This window comes from Pelodiscus sinensis, chromosome 12, assembly GCF_049634645.1.
Source record: "Pelodiscus sinensis isolate JC-2024 chromosome 12, ASM4963464v1, whole genome shotgun sequence".
Classification (NCBI taxonomy): Eukaryota; Metazoa; Chordata; order Testudines; family Trionychidae; genus Pelodiscus; species Pelodiscus sinensis.
This window is the reverse complement of record NC_134722.1, coordinates 39,614,400-39,632,144: the sequence shown is the minus strand read 5'-3', so window position 1 is coordinate 39,632,144 and position 17,745 is coordinate 39,614,400. Positions and strand designations below refer to the sequence as shown.

At 47.8% G+C, this 17,745-nt stretch overlaps 1 pseudogene; it reads right to left on the bottom strand.

The window, feature by feature from the left end:
* Window positions 1-5,897: 5,897 nt before the first annotated feature.
* Window positions 5,898-7,140, bottom strand: LOC142831178 (up-regulator of cell proliferation-like; annotated as a pseudogene).
* Between the last annotated feature and the right edge of the window lie 10,605 nt (window positions 7,141-17,745).

Genomic DNA, 17,745 nt, shown 5'->3' with positions numbered 1-17,745 from the left:
CCGGGAGCAGCTTGCAGAGGACTGAGCCAGAAATGCTAACCTGCAGGTCCTGCTGCAGAGCATGGTGCCCCGTGCCGGTCCTGCTCCTGCTGCCCCCCAACTACTGTCCCTCCTCCCACTCCTGCCCCCCTCCCACCTCTTCCTCCTCAACCTCTACACCCTCCTCCTCAATATCCAAACCCCCCACCTCAACCTCTGCACCCCCCTTCCCATCGCCCCAGGGATGCCGAGGCCCCCTCCCTCGCCATGCTGGGAGGCGGTTGGCCCAGTGAGACCCCCACCCCTGATCCCTGAGCTTCCCCTCCCCCTTCTTCCCCTTGCTTCCCCCTTCCAGTTCCCTCCTCCCAGTTTTCTCCCTCCCCTCTCCTACCCTCTCTCCTGTCCTCTTTGCTGTCCCTCAGCGAGGTAGACCAGCAAGCAGAGAAACCTGAGAACTGTCTGTCCAAGATGGGGGGTCGGGTCCCTTTAAGCACAGCCCTCAGCTAACCTGAGGCAGTTGTCCCATGACCTCAAGTGCCCATGACCTCAATATTAACCTTAAACCCCACAGCCAGCGAGGGGCCAAGGTCAAAGTGAGTAACTCTTTGTTCCCATCAAACCCAGTAAGAGAAATAAAAGCTTGTTAAGTAGCAGGTTTGAAGCACTGGAAGGACGGATTATCAGATGAAAATCCATGTAATTCCTGTCAAGCATTTCAAAATCTGGACCTCATTAGCATGGGGAAAAGAACCAGTGACCATTCAATGAGAAGTTTGACACGCTATCATTGAATCAGAAGTTAGGTTACCAAAAAATTGTGACCTAGGGCAGGGGACTGGAGTGCAGGGCTTTGGGATGTGACCTGGGTAGGAGGGGATTGTGATCTGGGGCAGGAGATTGGGAGGGGGGATGGATGCAAAGGGGGACAGGGAGTTTGGGTATGTTGAGAGGAAGGGGCAGAGAGTTGGGGCAGGAAAGGGCTGTGGTGCCAGAAGCAGGCTGTGGCCAAGAGACTAGCGTGCCTACCTGGCCACTGTTCCATGAATAACTGAGCCAGGAGGGAGGAAGGGGGGGTGGTTATTATTAGCTGCATGATATTCCAACAAGCAGTTTGCATTGGCTAGTTTCTGCCAGAAACTGGCAAATGGGAATATGCTGAGGGCGGGGAGGCTCCTAAAACATCCCCCCTCCCCTCCGTGTTTCTGCCTGGTTCGCGTGGCTAACTGGGGAGCCTGGCTGGGGCTCCCTGCTGCCTCCGTGGGCCAGATCCAGTGCACAGGCTGTATTTTGCCCAGGACTGTCTTAGCAGAAACACTGGTCACCATCTATTTTCTATGCTTCTTAGCGGGGCCTGCTCTTAAACCCCACAGCTTTGTGCTCAGAACGTTGGGACTCTGGCTACAGACAGGGGCCCAGTTGAGAATGAGTAACCCTCTGCTCCCATCAAAGCCAGGAAGAGAAATAAAAGCTTGTTAAGTAGCAGCTTTGAAGCACCGGAAGGACGGATTATCAGCTGAAAAGACATTTCACATATTTCAAAATCTGGAACCTCTTAGCATGGGGGAAGGAACCAGAGAACATTCAATGAAGAGCTTTACACACTACTTAGAACATCAAATCAGAACGTAGGTCACCAAAAAAATGATAAAGAAATCACACCCAAGACTCATGACAAAATGAGGTAGCAGTTTATTTCAATCCGTTTCCTAGAATGGAACCTCACTGGATATTTACAGAGATATTTTATAGTCTGGAGGGGGTAGAGAGGAATTTGTATGGAGTTTTGCATTTCTGAGAGAACTACCCACATGAGAGCCTGGCCCTGGCAGTAGAGCGGTATCATTTTCACTATAATTCAAATGGCACTTTGTTTTTTCAAGTCTGCACATTCTGAGCTGGATGTTGTCCGAACACACGGATATTGGACAATCATTACTTGAGACCAAACATTTCTCTGCCCACCCTGAAGGCCGGGCATGTGTTAGGGGCACCTCCAAGAGGAATAAGCGTCATGGAGACATAAACCCAAATTCTACTCAAGTTTTGTGATGTTCCCTTGAGGTAAGAAACATGGAAATTCGCCCCCACGAGTCAGCAGTGAGAGAAAATCATCCCCATCTGCCTCAGGAGCGCGGGAAAGGCTGAAGCAGGAGGAGAGGGGAAGATGCTCTGAGTCAAATCAAAACGGAGTGTTGGGAAGCGCCTGTTGCAGCCCCAGCCCCCACCCGTCCCTAGGCCGAGGAGGCACCAATCTCTGCGGTGGGCTGGGAAAGGCTCCGGGAATTACCTTCTGTACAGACTCATCCTCTCTCTAGCGCCCGCGGGGACAGCGGCTGCCCGAGGTTCTTGACAGAGGCTCAGTTCTCGTCTCTCGGATCCTTGGGCGCCGGCCGTTGCCAGCCAGTTGGACTGGAGGCAGGACAAGAACGCTGCAGCCACAGTCTTTGTTGCTGTCACACATGACATCACAATACACTCAGGCCTCCATCCAGAGACCAGCCCCCCCGCCCAGGTAACTCTTCTCCCATCCCACAGCCAGGCCCGGGGCAGCGCGGACACCCACAGCTGGCTTGTACTGGAAAGCTACTGGGAAGGAAGGCAGGAGGCAGAACCTTCCCTTGGCCTAGCCCTGCCCCCTCCCCTCCATGCACGGTGGGTCCCACTGAGGGACAACAGAAATTCCCAGGGGTGGGGGCTGTGACTGTTGAGGAGATGGCTGTGGTGGGCTCAGGGCGCTCTGCTTTTCGGGGAGCAGCCTCACGCAGACAAAAGCTGCCTTTCTTCTCTCGCTCTGCCTGAGCAGGGGAGGAAAAAGACACTCTCCTTCGAGCAGGAGTTGAACCAGACACCCAGGGGTAACTTGCTGAGCCGCTCCTACAGTCCACCACTCTGCAGCTGAGCTACTGTTATTGTGTTTCCTGCTTTGCCCTTAATAATGGTGGAGGGAGTTAGGACGAGGCAGCAAAATCTGATAGCCCTGGGGTGGGACCCAGAATGGTGGGTTCTGGGTCTTGCAGTATTGTGAGATATGTGCCCCTCCCCTCGAAAGGGGGCACCCAGTTTGTGGCATGGCTGAGTCATAAAGAAGACCCTGCAGCACCTGTAGAGTGGGGGCGGGGATCTCCTGACAGACAAGGCACCCTCAGAAGAGGGCATGTGAGCTCTGCAAACTAATTCGGCGGCAATGCAGTACAAAGGTGACTGGGGCACTTTGCAGCTCCCACCACACCCTGGAATGAGGAGCAGCAATCAGGCAGTGCCAAGCACCCGGGGCTCAACTGGAAACAGGGGAACAGATCTCAGCTGGGTCAATGGGCCCCGGGTCCATGGGTGGCCATGGGGTGGGGCCAAATCCCCACAAGCAGAAAGGCTGCTGGACCCGCCGGCCATGGGGCGGAGAGGGGAGGTTGGGAGGATGCTGATCCTGCGCAGTTTACAGCCTGCGTGAATGTGGGGGGGCATTTAGCAGAGACCGACGCGCCCCGTCCAGCCCAACACACGGTGCTCGGCTGGGTCCCAGTGGCTCACCCACCCGCTGTCTCACCCCCAGCGCCAGCCAGCGCCGGGTTCCAAGCGCACCGCCCAGCGCACGCCCCCCCAGAGAGCGGCTGTCGCTCTCAGGCGCCGCCCGGCCCCCAGGCTCTGTCTGGCCAGAAGGTTCCATTCAGGCTCCGGGGAGGAGCCAGCGAAGCCCAACCTGAAACTTTCCCCTGCTGGGAGGGACGGAGTCGCCCGAGTCGCCTCTGGAGCTTGGTTTGCACCTGTCAGGCCCTAGCCCAGGCAGAGCCCAGCTGCAGCTCCGCCAGCTAAAGCAGGAACAGGATGTTATTCTGGAAGGCAGCTGCCAACAGGCCACATGGAGCCGGGCCTGGCCACCACAAGGATGCTGAGCCTGATCTAAGATCCACCGCTCCACAGCCGGACAGAGCCACCGGGACCAGGACGGGTGCTGGGTGCAGTGTGATGCGAAGGGGCTCTCCAGCATAGCGCTGGTCGGCACCCCACAGCTCAACAAGACGTGAGGCCAGCGTGGGGCCCCCAGTGCCAGGGCTGTGGCTGAGGTTACGTTCCTGTCTGCAGCACAGCTACCAACTGGATGAGAGGGCAAACTGCATGACAAGTGTGTCCTCATTTCCCTCTTCCTGCTGGCTCCCAAATGCTGTCCACCCCTCGGACGTGTTTTTGGCCCCCAGAGTGTGTGATGCCTGGCACAGGGCGGTGGGTGTCCAGCAGGCACTGAAGCTACTTCTAGACTGCAGGAATTTGTTGGATAAGGGAGAGTGGTGGACATGGTATATCTAGAATTTTGTAAGGCATTTGATGTGGTCTTGCATGATCTTTTTATCAGTAAACTAGGCAAACATAACTTAGATGGGGCTTCTATAAGGTGGGTGCCTAACTGGCTGGATAATGTTCCCAGAGAATAGTTATTAATGGTTCACAATCATGCCCGAAGGGCAGAACAAGTGGGACTTTGGCTGCGGAACTGTAGTGGCTGCATATTTCATTCCCTATTTATTCAAGTGCAATCTCCACACCCAAGAATGCCCAAGTGAAGCACTGTGGGCCCCTCTTCTATAGGTTAAAAGGGGCAAAGAGTAGATGAAAATGGTTCATTTTTGCCCATCCAGTGACTTCATCCAATCATATCGGTATCTCATTTAGGAGTATATCTGTGTGTTTATTTCATAGCAAATGTTTCCTGTATCCTCTCCAAAGCATGTGCTTTGACTTCTTCCTCAGGATCTTCCAAATCCTCAGCCTGTTGGTACCAATCTAATCTGTGCCTTTGTATTCAAGCTTTGACAAACTTCACATAGTTGAAGTTCTCATGTTCAAACAGCTTCTTCTGCACAGTGAACTGAAGAAAAAGTCCAGCTGGCACATTCAATAGACTGTCCACTGCTGAGTCATTCGCTATTTCTAGCCCGAGTTTTTTGCTAACATAATCCATTAAGGCAAGCTGGAGACACTGATTGCTGAAGTCCTTGGCTCTATGTTGTTGGGCATCTTTTTTCAAATAATGGCTCTTAAATATAGAGAAATATTGAAGTATCAGTTGTTCCAGCCATTGCTGAGGATCATTTTCTTTGGGGAAAATCATCATGCATCTTCGGAAATGTGTGAGCGGCTTCCCCCAAAATGTGAAGCTTCAGATCAACTTCAGAGCAAACTGGAGTCTGAAGTGTTTTCAATTCCTCCTATTGAAGTTTCTCATTGAACATATGTAACAATTTCCTGCAAAATGTTCATCAGTCTACCTTGAAATAGACCCTCTTCAATGTAACTATTACATTTGGCCATCAGCGTTTCAGCAGTTTTTTCTGTTTTCTGTAACCGTTTTTGTTTTTTTGTAAACCAATGTTTCACTGGTTGGTCAATCAAAAGTCTAAATGTTTGGTTCTCATGTTGACAGAGTTAATTCTAGAATTCCTCAGGCTTTTCCCTGCTCGTATCTTCTGACTGAACTCCCTTTGTTATCCAAGTCTTTTTGCAGATAGAACTCAATTTTTTCATGAATTTCATGGTTCTATTAAAAAAAAGGGGCACCAATTCAGAAATTTTCTTTCCAAATTATTTCAAATTGCATATCCAATTCATGGTTTTCCAGTTTACTTTCTTTTCTCCAGCCTTCTTCGAAAAACATGTCCACTGTCCTTCCAATTACTTTCATGTTGTCATCTTGAATATTGGCTATATTGCGGTGGCGACCCTCTTTAATGTGAGTGGCTTCCTTACATTTCTTAAATGAGTGAGCAACTTTCCAGTTTTTTCTTCAGGCTCTTTGCACTTCTGATACAACAATATTTGGAAAGTGGGGCAGCAAATCTGAATCTGGTAGAATAGTACAGGGAAAATTGTAAGAGCTCCAGAATTTTCTGTTGTCCACACAGTAGTCTCTGTTGCATTTCACATTGTTAGCTTCTATTCATCAGGAGAGAGAGATTCTTAATTGCAGTCTGGCAACACTTGTACCAACTGTGTTTTTTCCAGATCATCCTCCATGATATCAGAAAAGTTTATTTTCTCATTTAGATTTTTCATCTTTGCTGCAGTTTTGATCACTTAATCCAGTAGCTCCTGGAGGCGTTTCCTGTGTCTCGTGTTTTGTTCACATGCGGAAACATCACTGATGTTCTGATGCGCAAATTAGCAGTGGGATTTATGCCCCGCTCTTTGCTTTCTGAGAAATCCATGGAGCACAGCTTTCAAAATCTTTCATTTCAGTGGCATTCTCCATGACCATGTTAACAATGGTTCTGTTGTTCAGTCCAGTCACCAGGATAGCCAACTCGTTGTCATGTTGATAACTCTCTTCCACCTTGGCCTGTTCAGGGGCTTTCATACTTTGTGTCCATCACCAGGATGAAATCACAGCCCTGTTCCTTTTCTAAGATTGCTCTAGCTTGAAGGAGCAACATGAAGGCTCCCTGCGTACCTCAGCCGCTACTCACTGCAAACTGCCGCTGGAATGTGGCATTCAGGAAGGTGGATTTCCCAGTGCTCTGCACTCCCAGCATCATCACAACCAGCATTTTGGTCCTTCCCCTCAGCTTGGCCCAGAGTTCAGAATGTCGGTCACCCATTGCAGTGGGAGGTTGCAGACATGTCCGTTCATCAGGTGAACAGGAAGCTCTTTTAGCATGAGGTCAATTGCGATGCCTGAGAGGTGGGTGAGTTGCCTTCCACTTTTTAGGGTATTGCAGCCTTTAACCATGGGGTGCACAGCCTCCTGGGACTTCCCCAACTTTCACATGGAATGCTCAACCTGTAAAGAAGTGGCAGAACTAATCTGAGAGACTTGCATTTCTCTTTGTATTCAGCCTGTAGGTTCAGAACAATTCCTTCTATCAGTGTGAGCCAGCTGAAATTTGATCCATTTCAGGAAATAGTGTTTCTCTAATGGAAGTAGATGTTGTACAACCTTTGAGTCTAGTCAAATCATTAATAAGATCACATTTATTCTGTCTGTGTAATTGCAAAATCTTATCTTTCAGCTGAGATTTATATTTCTCAGCAGGGATATCTTCCCTGACCTCTCATTCGACACAGTTCTTTTTCCACATTAGCCAGGATTTTCCATAAATCCCTGAAGAGCTTTAGCATTTCTTTCTCTGAGGCAATTTCTTTAATGCAGTTGCTTGCAATCTGACATTCCATGCTGTCATCATCTATTTGGATGCCTTGTTCACGCACTGGAATTAAAACTTCCTGTATCAGAATCAACAGTGTTTCCTCTTGGGGGGGGGGGGTCCTCTGTTTTATCCAAGAAATCGTATTCCTCTTCTATGAAAATGGATTGGGAGACTGATTCATCCAAGATAATTTCTAAGTCTTTTGGAAGAATGTCTATTCATTTCTTTTGCAGAAACCCTTAATCTCTGAGGGTTTTTCACCAGCTGATTTTTTTTTTCTAATTCATGAGTCCTAGGACAAAAAAAGATTACACTAATGTAAGGAACAAGAAACAGGGTATATGAAGCAGCCACACTTAGCGCTAATGTTTTTAGTTGTGTAGCATAATTAGAAATTTAGTAATTTGCACAGTAATCTGCAAATTAAACAATCTGAGATAGAGAATAAATATATTGTATTTATTCTCAGCTGATTGAAAAATGCCATTTTCATTGAAGTTTTCCTCCTCTTGAAGTTTGAAAACAAATGTTAATTTTTGAAATTTGTTACTTTGAAATCATGGGGAAATACAATTTACTTTACTTTTCTCCCTCTTTTGTTGAGTGCTAATTTAAAAATAGTAAAGTAGAATAAAGCAAAACTAACAGATTCGTGGAAAAACTTAAAATGCTAAAAATCTTTTGCTGTTCTCTTTCCACCACAGTGCAACATGTTCATTTCAACCTGCTATTTTGAACAGAATATTTCTCTGCTAGCTGCTCTACCTAGTGTTTGGGGCTTGCATTACAGCATCAAAACTGTTTTAAATTTAAAAGCCAATGATCCACAGGATATCTATTTTGTAAAGAATCCCCAAGTTAAAGAGCTATCAGTTTATTTTTGGATATTATACAGCACTGAGCATATACTCTGTTGGAAACAAGTAACTTTGTTTTATATCATGAAATGATTCTGTATGCATTAGACTAACATTCTGTAATAAACTACAGAGATTACAAAAAGAAAGAGAAGATAGCGAGAGAGGCTCTTGCAGAACTGTGTTGCGATTATGGTTACTGCTAGAGGTACAAAGGGATGCAGAGGAAGTCAGAGGTTTGAAACACACAGGTGATGACTCTGAAATAGCTCTCCTGGCACCTGGCCTTTTCAGGTTCTGTCTGGGGATGGGTATACATTGGATGTAGATCTGTGTACAATTGAGAAGTCAGCTGGAGCCTTGAGCGTACTATATGCTGGAGTCTGGAAAGGGGAGATTAGTGGAGAGCCCTGTAATTGTCCATCTTCTTCAGCCTCTACATCTAGATGGGAATCTCAATGATGGGGTCTCAAGGAGGCCATAGAGGGGGCATCAGTATCCTGAGGGACAGGAGATTGTGGCCAGCATGGGACTCAGACCAGCCGTTGTTGAGGAAGCTGCAAAAGTGTAGACAAGAGGCAGACGGCAATAGAGGCTTGTTCCTATGCCTGGCTGAACCCGGGATGTTTCATACAACTTGTAAGCAAGTGAAAAACAGGGTTTGCATGGAGAGGTTTGCCCAGCTGTAATATTGATTCTGATGAGAGCCTAGTAAATATTTGACATAGGGTTACTGGAGCCAAACAAAGTGTGACTGACTTGTACAGGAAGCGAAATGGAATCAAAGTCACTTTTGAACCACTATGGGTCAATTCTTTTCCCTAAGGCACAGGTCTAGCAAATGCACTGTGGTAGCATGGTAAAACAAAAGGAAAAATATATAATACTTTAAAGACTAACAAGATAGTTATTAGATGGTGAGCTTTCGTGGGCCAGACCCACTTCTCCAAATCCTATTCTGAAAGAGAATTGGCGTGACCATATATAACAAAGGAATACAATGAAGAGGGTGAGCACATTATAAACTAATAAATCAGATTGTAGAACAAAAGGTGGGGCGGGGGAGAGGGAAGGTTCTGAAGTTTCTCTCTGTAATCTAGTGTTAAAGTCTTTCTGAAGTAAGATGCATGTTTTCAGGTCTCTAAGGGAATGCCCAGGTAGACTGAAATGTAGACGAATAGGATTTTCTCTTGGAAGATGTCAGATTTGTGGGCATTGATTCTTTGGCAAAGTGACTGAGCAGTCTGTCAATATACATTGCAGAGGGACACTGCTGACACATGATGGCATAAGTCACATTGCTGGATGAACAGGAATATGAGTCCTTGATCGTATAACTGACATAGTTAGGTCCAGTGATGGTGTCACCAGAGTAGATATGTGGACAAAGTTGGCAATGGGGTTTGTCACAAGGGAAAGTTCCAGAGTTAGTATTGATGTGCTGTGCCTTGTGGTTGTTAGTAAGTATCTTCCTAAGGTTAGGGGGTTTTCTATTAGAGAGTATAGGTCTGTCACCCAGGGCCTCTCGGAGTGTAGTATCCTGTTCCAGTGTAGGTTGTAGGTGGTTGATGTGTTGGAGTTTAACTAGCTTTTCTTGGGCCTATCTTGAAGTAGATGGTTTCTGAAAGTATGTCTGGCCCTTTCAATTTTTCTATTCCACCGGTGGGTAATTGAGTTTTACGAATGCTTGGTAGAGATCTTAAAGTTTTTGGTCTGTCAGTGGGGTTGGAGCAGATGTGATTGTATCTAAGGGCTTGACTATAGACAATGGATGGAATGGTGTGTGCTGGATGGAAGGTGGAGGCATGTAGGTAAGTGTAGCAGTCAGTGGGTTTTCTGGAGAGTGGTATTGATTTTGCTATCAGTTATTTGTACCCAGAGACCCCAGAGTAGCTGCATCCCCCTGTCCAATGTGGCAGATCTCTGGTGCTCAGCATCCACCACCTCTATCCTTGCCCATGGAGCACCAATACATAGCAAGTGGGGACAAACGCCGCCATTGGAATGATTTTACCACATCTTCTCCCCATCCAGCACAATGGCACTACACCTGCTCAGAGTGGCGGACCTTCTCTGGCGCTCTCAGATCAGAGGACTTGGCTATATAAGAACTTATGCATGGATGGGGCTATATAATTGGTGCTGACAGAGCATGTGGATTTTTAGGTTCAAAGCCTGCTCATTGACACCCTTGTGAATCCAGGGTCACGTCTCCTGTATAACCAGGGATTTACTGTGGTGTGACTGATCAGAATCTGATCTTAAAAACACTGACGTGAGGAGTATCCGTGTGGCGGGGAAGGCGGATTTACACAGGGGTGACTGAAACCAGAATTCCAGCCTACTACTGAGATCTTGTCAGTTTCTAATCTCAGCTCCTTATAACTTTTCATAGACATTACGCTTTGATATTCTTGGTGGAGTGGATCCCTCCGCTTCCTTCTCATTTGCCCTTGCTGCCAATAGGTCACTGGCTGGTGCTGACTGCAGCATGTTTCTCAGGCTCCCTGGTCTGATTTTTTCATTTTGGGCTTGTGGGAATAATCGCTCTGGTTCTGGAAAGCAAAGGGTTACATTCCAGACTGACAGTTTATGAATCTTAAAGATCCTTAATATATCCTCAAACACCTACCCAATGCCTATAGTCCATGACCTCTTTAAGCTCCCACACTGGAAACTATCTTGTCCAATGGCCTGGAAGGAGGGAACACTAGCAGGATGAGAACAGGGCATGAGACGTGTTAGTCACAGTAGGTTTATTGAGAACAGAAAAGAAGAGATTCCCAAGCATGTCCCAGTCAGACACTCCACTGTTCAGCGTAGGTGTTTGCTAGCCCACAGTGTGCGTAGATGTGTTCTGTTGGGCTTCTGGGCTCTCCACTCCATTTCCTTTCTCTCTGCATGCAGCAGTGTCTGGGCTCTTGGCTCTGTTCCCTTTCTCTGAAGATGTGTTGTGCTCTGGCGTATCTAATACTGCAGCTTCTTTCCCTTTCTAATTTGTAAGCTCCTAGCTAGTAAAACTAGCTTGTGGGTGAGGAAGCTGTTGTCTCCTCATCAGCCTCTGCCATGGAGCTGCCACACTGGCTACAGACAGAGTCTTCTAATGCCCGATAGGAGCTTTCAAGAGCCTCTGGTTTTCTTGGGCTCCTCTGGCAAGGCCTGCTCCTGCTGGCTGAGGCCGGAGCATGCCTCGGCTGCTGCAGGTTGGACCACCACCCTGAGCACCTGGCTGTGTCTGTGCTCCCTTGAGGTGAGTCTTCGCAAGAAGAAATGCACCCTAGAATAAAAAGAAGGAGCCAATGGGTTTTTCTGTCCTTCCGGAAAGGCAGGGGAATAGTCTGCCCAGGATTCACACACAAGAGCGGTCTCTTGAAACCATCCGCTCCTGTAAGAGCCAGAGCTTGTCCATAGAACCCAGGCAAAGGTGAAGACACATGGGGCCGGGAGTGACACAGGAACTGTTGTGAGGAATATCTCAGGCCTGTGTTGTGAAGGAGGTGAAACTCGGGGAGCAGGGCTGTCCCTTCTGGCTTTACAGCCTGGGACTGAGGGAGCCGATGACCCTAAAGTTGGCTTAAAGTGCTAATGAGAAGGTTGCTGTTCATATGATAGGAGAGGCTTTGTCTGAGGTCTGTTTGTTTGTTTATAAAAAGGGGATTTTCTACAGAAATGCTGTTATAGAAGTGGCTGAAGTTCATCCTACATTTTCTCTTAAAGCTAAGTGTAGACTACAGGCTTCTTGCACAAGAAGCTTTTCATCTGCAAAAACTTCTTAAACAAGAGAGCATCCACACTGCAAAAGTGCATCAAAAAAGGGATGCACTTTTGCGAAAGAGAGCGTCCAGACTGCCTGGATGCTTTCTTGAAGTGAGCAGTGATTACTATGGCTAGAATGGCCACCAGGGCACCTGTGCTTTTTCCTCTTCTCTTTTCTTGTGCAAAAAACCCCTTTTGCCTGTCCACATACACCTTTTTGTGAAAAAGTGTTTTTCAAAAAGGAATTATTCCTCGTAGACTGAGGAATACCTTCACCGGGAAAACCCCTCTGTTCTTTGGTTTTACTTGCGCAAAAAAGCACTTGAGATGTGGACGGCCGTTTTTGAGCAAAAACTCTGTAGTGTAGACCTGGCCTGCACTCGCCATCCTACCGGTGGCAAGGAAGCTGCTGGTGGTGCTGGGTTTGGTGGGGGAGTGGGTGCTGATCTGGGCAGCTCTCTGCTGTCCCCAGGGCTGGTGTTGGGGCCAGGATCACATGGTGGCTGCCAAGCTGCTCCTGAGTCAGGGCCACATGGGTTAACTGGGTTAACATTACTACTCTGTAAACTGTGTATGACAAAGAGCCAGAAGAAACTTGCCTATCTAACTGGAATTAGTTTGGATTCTAGCTGTGATGGACTAGGCTACAGTGGATGAAATCCAGGTAGTTCACCATCTTTTAGAAGCTACGACAGCAGACAGCAATTATTCAGTGAAACCAGATGTATTGTAGCTTTTTCTTGAGGAGTTCTGACTCTCACTGGGCCTCAGAGACTGATCATTTTGGAATCAGTTTTGCTTTGTGAAATCTTCCTCAGTGGTTGGAGACTCCTTTCTGAGGGGGATGGAGGCACCCATCTGTCACCCTGAGAAGTCATCTCGGGAGGTGCGGCCTGCCAGGGGCCCGTATCTGAGACATTACAGAGGCATTGTCAAGGAATATCCACCCCTCTGACTACTACCCCATGCTACTCATCCATGTGGGCACTAATGATACTGCAAGGTGTGACCTTGAGCAGACCAAGAGTGACTACCGGGCTCTGGGAGTATGGGTGAAGGAGTTTGTAGAGCCGGTGGTGTTCTGTTCAGTCCTTCCTGTTAAAGGTCGGGGCCCAGGCAGAGAGAGGTGCATCATGGAGGGGAATGCCTGGCTGCGAAGATGGTGTTGCCAGGAGGGCTTTGGCTTCCTTGACCACAGGATGCTGTTCCAAGAAGGAGGACTGCTAAGCAGGGACGGGTTCACCTTTGGAGGAAGGGGAAAAGAGTATTTGGGCACAGACTGGCTAAACTAGTGAAAAGGGCCTTAAACTAGGTTTGACGGTGGCAGGTGACCAAAGCTCATAGGCAAGTGAAGAACATGGAGACCTGGAAGATGGGTCGGAAATGGGAGGGGCCATGGGTTGCGATAGCAGAGGTAAAGGAGGGACAAAGCAGAACTGGGGGGCAAAATCAAATCTGTATCTTTGGGTATGTCTACACTACAAAGTTAATTCAAACTAATGGACGTTAGTTCGAATTAACTTTGATAGGCGCTACACAAGCACTCCGCTAGATCAAACTTAATTCGAATTAGCAAAGCGCTTAGTTCGAACTAGGTAAACCACATTTTACGAGGATTAAGCCTAGTTCGAACTAGCTAGTTCGAATTAAGGGGTGTGTAGACCCTTAATTCGAACTAGTGGGAGGCTAGCCCTCCCCAGGTTTCCCTGGTGGCCACTCTGGCCAACACCAGGGAAACTCTACTGCCCCCCTCCTGGCCCCGGACCCCTTAAAGGGGCACGGGCTGGCTACGGTGCCCGTGCCAGGTGCAAGCCTGCCAGCACCCAGCCAGCAGACCCTGCACCTGGCACGGCTCGAGCCAGCCACCCGATGCCCCCCAGCCCTCCCCCTCTTCCCGGGACCGGACTGGCGGCTCCTGGGAGCTTGCCCAGGACTGCAAGAGGTGGGCACCCGCCTGGTCCAGTGCAGACATCGTGGACCTCTTCCACGACCTCCGCACTAGGCACAGGAAAGTGTCCGTCTAGGACAGGAGAGCTGCCAGCCTGGCCACCCAGGAGCAGGTGTGCATGAAAATCAAGGTGGTCCACTGAGACCCCTGACCCTGAGCCCTGAGTTTACAATGGCCATCCTGGGTCAGACCAAAGGTCCATCTAGCCCAGTAGCCTGTCTGCCGACAGCGGCCAACCCTAGGGACCCTGGAGGGGATGGACCAAAGACAATGACCAAGCCATTTGTCTCGTGCCATCCCTCTCCAGCCTTCCACAAACTTTGGGCAGGGACACCACTCCTACCCCCTGGCTAATACCACTCCATGGACCCAACCTCCATGAATTGATCTCTCTTCTCTTTAAACTCTGTTCTAGTTCTAACCTTCACAGCCTCCTCCTGCAGCAAGGAGTTCCACAGGTTGACTATTTGCTTTGTGAAGAAGAACTTTCTGTTATTAGTTTGAAGTCTGCTACCCATTCATTTCCTTTGGTGTCCTCTAGTCCTTCTATTATGGGAACTAATGAAGAACTTTTCTGTATGCACCCTCTCCACCCCACTCATGCTTTTATAGACCTCTATCATATCCCCCCTCCATCTCCTCTTTTCTAAGCTGAAAAGTCCCAGTTTCTTTAGCCTCTCTTCATGTGGGACCTGTTCCAAAGCCCTCATCATTGTAGTTGCCCTCCCCTCTCCCACGCTCTCTCTTCCCCTCTCCCACCTCCATTTCCCAGTCTCTCCCAGTTTTGTTCAATAAAGAGAGATTCCCTTTTTGAACAATCGTGTCCTTTATTTTGTACATCAGGAAGGGGGGCTAGGGAGGGATAAGCGGAAGGAGTTGAGGGAGGAATGGGGTATGAGCCCCCGAGGGGGAGGACTGGGCTGGCTCTGCGGGCTTCTGGGGGTGGAACCTCTCCTGCAGCCCCCAATTGCCCCCCTCCCCAGATGGCAGCCTGCGGCAAGTGCAGCCAGGCTGATGGCCGAGTGCTGTGATGTGCCCAGTGTGGGTACTCCAGGGATCCAAGCCAGGACTGCTTTGCAAGCAGGGAACCATGAGAATTGTATGTCCGGGGTGGGGGTCGGGTCCCTTTAAGCACAGCCCTCGGCTAGCCTGAGACAGCAGCTCCACGCTCTAAGTCCTCATCTGATGCCCTGCCGGCACTGCTTCCGGCCATCCTTAACCTCAGTTCAAGGTCCACTCTGTGTGGACATGCTAGTTCGAATTAGCAAAACACTAATTCGAACTAGTTTTTTAGTCTGGATGCATTAGTTCGAATTAGCTTAGTTCGAATTAACTAATTAACTAAGTTAGTTCGAATTAGTGCTGTAGTGTAGACATACCCTTAGATGCCTGTGTACAAATGCAAGGACGGCGGGGAATAGGCAGGAAGAACTTGAAGTGCTAGTAAATAAACACAACTATGACACAGTCTGTATCACAGAGACTTGGTGGGATAATACACGTGATTGGAATATTGATAGAGAAGGGTAGAGCTTGCTCTGGAATGATAGGATCAGGAATGCAGGGGAGCAGTCAGGAATTCAAAAGCACAACTGGTTTGCAGCTAGCAAGGGATGTGATGGGTAAGAAAGGTTCCTCCAGGCATATTAGCATTAAGAGGGTTATCAGAGAGGGTGTGGGGCCCTTACTGAATGAGGGAGGTAAACTAGTGACAGATGATGTGGAGAAAGCTGAAGTACTCAATGCTTATTTTGCCTCTGTGTTCACAAACAAATTAAGCTTGCAGACTACTGCACTAGGCAATGCAGTATGGGAAGGAGGTGGGCATTTGATACGGTATCGCATGACCTGCTTATCAATAAACTAGGGAAATACAACCTAGATGGGGCAACTACCAAAAAGAAGAAATACAACGTAAGTGGGTGCAAAACTGGCTGGATAACTGTTCTCAGAAAGTAATTACTAATGGTTCACTTGTCATACTGGAAGGGTATAACAAGTGAGGTTCTTCAGGGGTCTGTTTTGGGACCAATTCTGTTCAATATCTTCATCATCAATTTAGATAATGGCATAGAGAGTACGCGTATTATGTTTGCACATTATACCAAGCTGGGAGGGGTTGCAAGTGCTTTGGATGACAGAATCAGAATTCAGAATGATCTGGATAACCTAGAGAACTGGTCTGAGGTAAACAGGATGAAGTTTGATAAGGACAAATGCAAAGTGCTCCACTTTGAAAGGAACACTCAGTTTCATACATACAGAATGGGAAGCGACTGTCTAGGAAGGAGCACTGCAGAAAGGGATCTAGGGGGTCATACTGGATCAGAAGCTAAACAGTGTGATGCTGTTGGGGAAGAAAAGCAAACATGCTTCTGGAATGCATTAACAGGAGTGTTGTGAGCAGGAGACATATTCCAGTACAGTGCTGATGTGGGCTTGACCTGCTAAATTTGGACTCAGACTAGAATATGCAGCCACGTCTCCGCAGGCCACAAGTGGGAAGGGGGAAGCCCTTGGACAACGTGAAGAGGATTCATCAAGCAAAAGCACCAGTATGTACAAGCTGGCATAGAAAAACTCTGCTTTTGCGGTTTTGGAGTCAATCATCAGTGTTGTCTGTGCAGAAATCAAGTCAGCTATTAGCCTGTCTTCCTACCATACACTTATTACTGATGAGAGCACAGGTATTTCTGTCACCAACTTGCTTATCATTGACTTCAAGTTGAGAGCTGCAGCATGTGCAAGGCAGAAGACTGTGTTTGGTGGAACGATTCAGTTATCTGCTTGGAATGCACAAGCTGTTACAGCTGCTCTCAAAGCCTTTGACACCCTGAATAAGCGGGATCTGATGAAAACAGTGATGTTCACTTCAGATGGTGCTTCAGTCGTGCTGGGGAAAAACAATGGTGTTGCCAGACAACTCAAGCAGAGCATCCCACATTTAACAGCACAACACTGCCTGGCCCATGGAGAAGACCTGGGTTTAGCTGATGTGTGGAACCAAGTGCCAGTGCTGAAGACAGGAGAGACCCTTTTGAAGACGGTTTATAGAATCTTTTGCAGATCCTCAGTCCGAAGAGGACAATTTGAGGAAATAGCAAATGTCACAGAAAATGAGACTGTATCATTGAAACCTCCAACTGAAGTGACGTGGCAACCTAGACATTTTGCTGGAAGTGCTTTGCTGTGTAATTAGGAGCCCCTTCTTAACTATTTTGAACAGGAAATCTCAAAAAATAATGACCCAATAGCAAAGTGCTGCCTGACTAAGTTCCATGACACTAATTGCTACGTCACTGCAGCTGTATTAAATGAGGTCTCACATGAATTAGCAGAACTGACTAAATGCTCCCAGAAAGGGTCTTTGACAACGCGTGAGGCTGTGCAGTTAGCAAGGGCCCAGAGCCGTAGGATGAGAGGGCAGGATCTTGGAGAAACAGCGTGAAAAATCAAATCAAATCAACCACAACCGATGACCAGTTCAGCAGTGAACCTATTCTACGTTTCATCTCCCTGTTGTGTGAGCCTCTGAGTAAGAGGTTTCCAGAGAATGAACTAAATGAATGGGCAGCTTTTTTCTTTGCCTCACTTCCCCCACATGAAATCAGGGATGATTTTGGCACTGAAAACATTAGCAAGCTACTTGACAAACAGAGAAACATTTCAGTACGCAGTCAAGTTGTTGCATAAATTGCTAGTTTCGTCCCCTTGGAGGCTAGTCTGATTTACCCCAAGAAGAGAGTCACACTTTCAGGCTGGGTCCAACTCAAGTTTATTGGTTGCAACCAAGGTACGGCTAAGGAACTCAATGTTCAAAGCAGAGCCGACCCCCAACATCTCATATGCAGGGGTTCTTATAGGGTTAACATCCTTCCTGGTTTAGGTGCCTTAACATGATAGGTTACTTCATTTTTGATGTTTAGCATTCCTATAGGTCAGGTTAATTTTCCAAATGAGGTTAAATACAGTGCCTACTTGCTGACTTTGCGGTTACAGCTGTATTACATTCATTCACTTTTGCTGAACAATGGGCGAGCCATACTTCCCTTTTTCCTTTCCTGCTTGA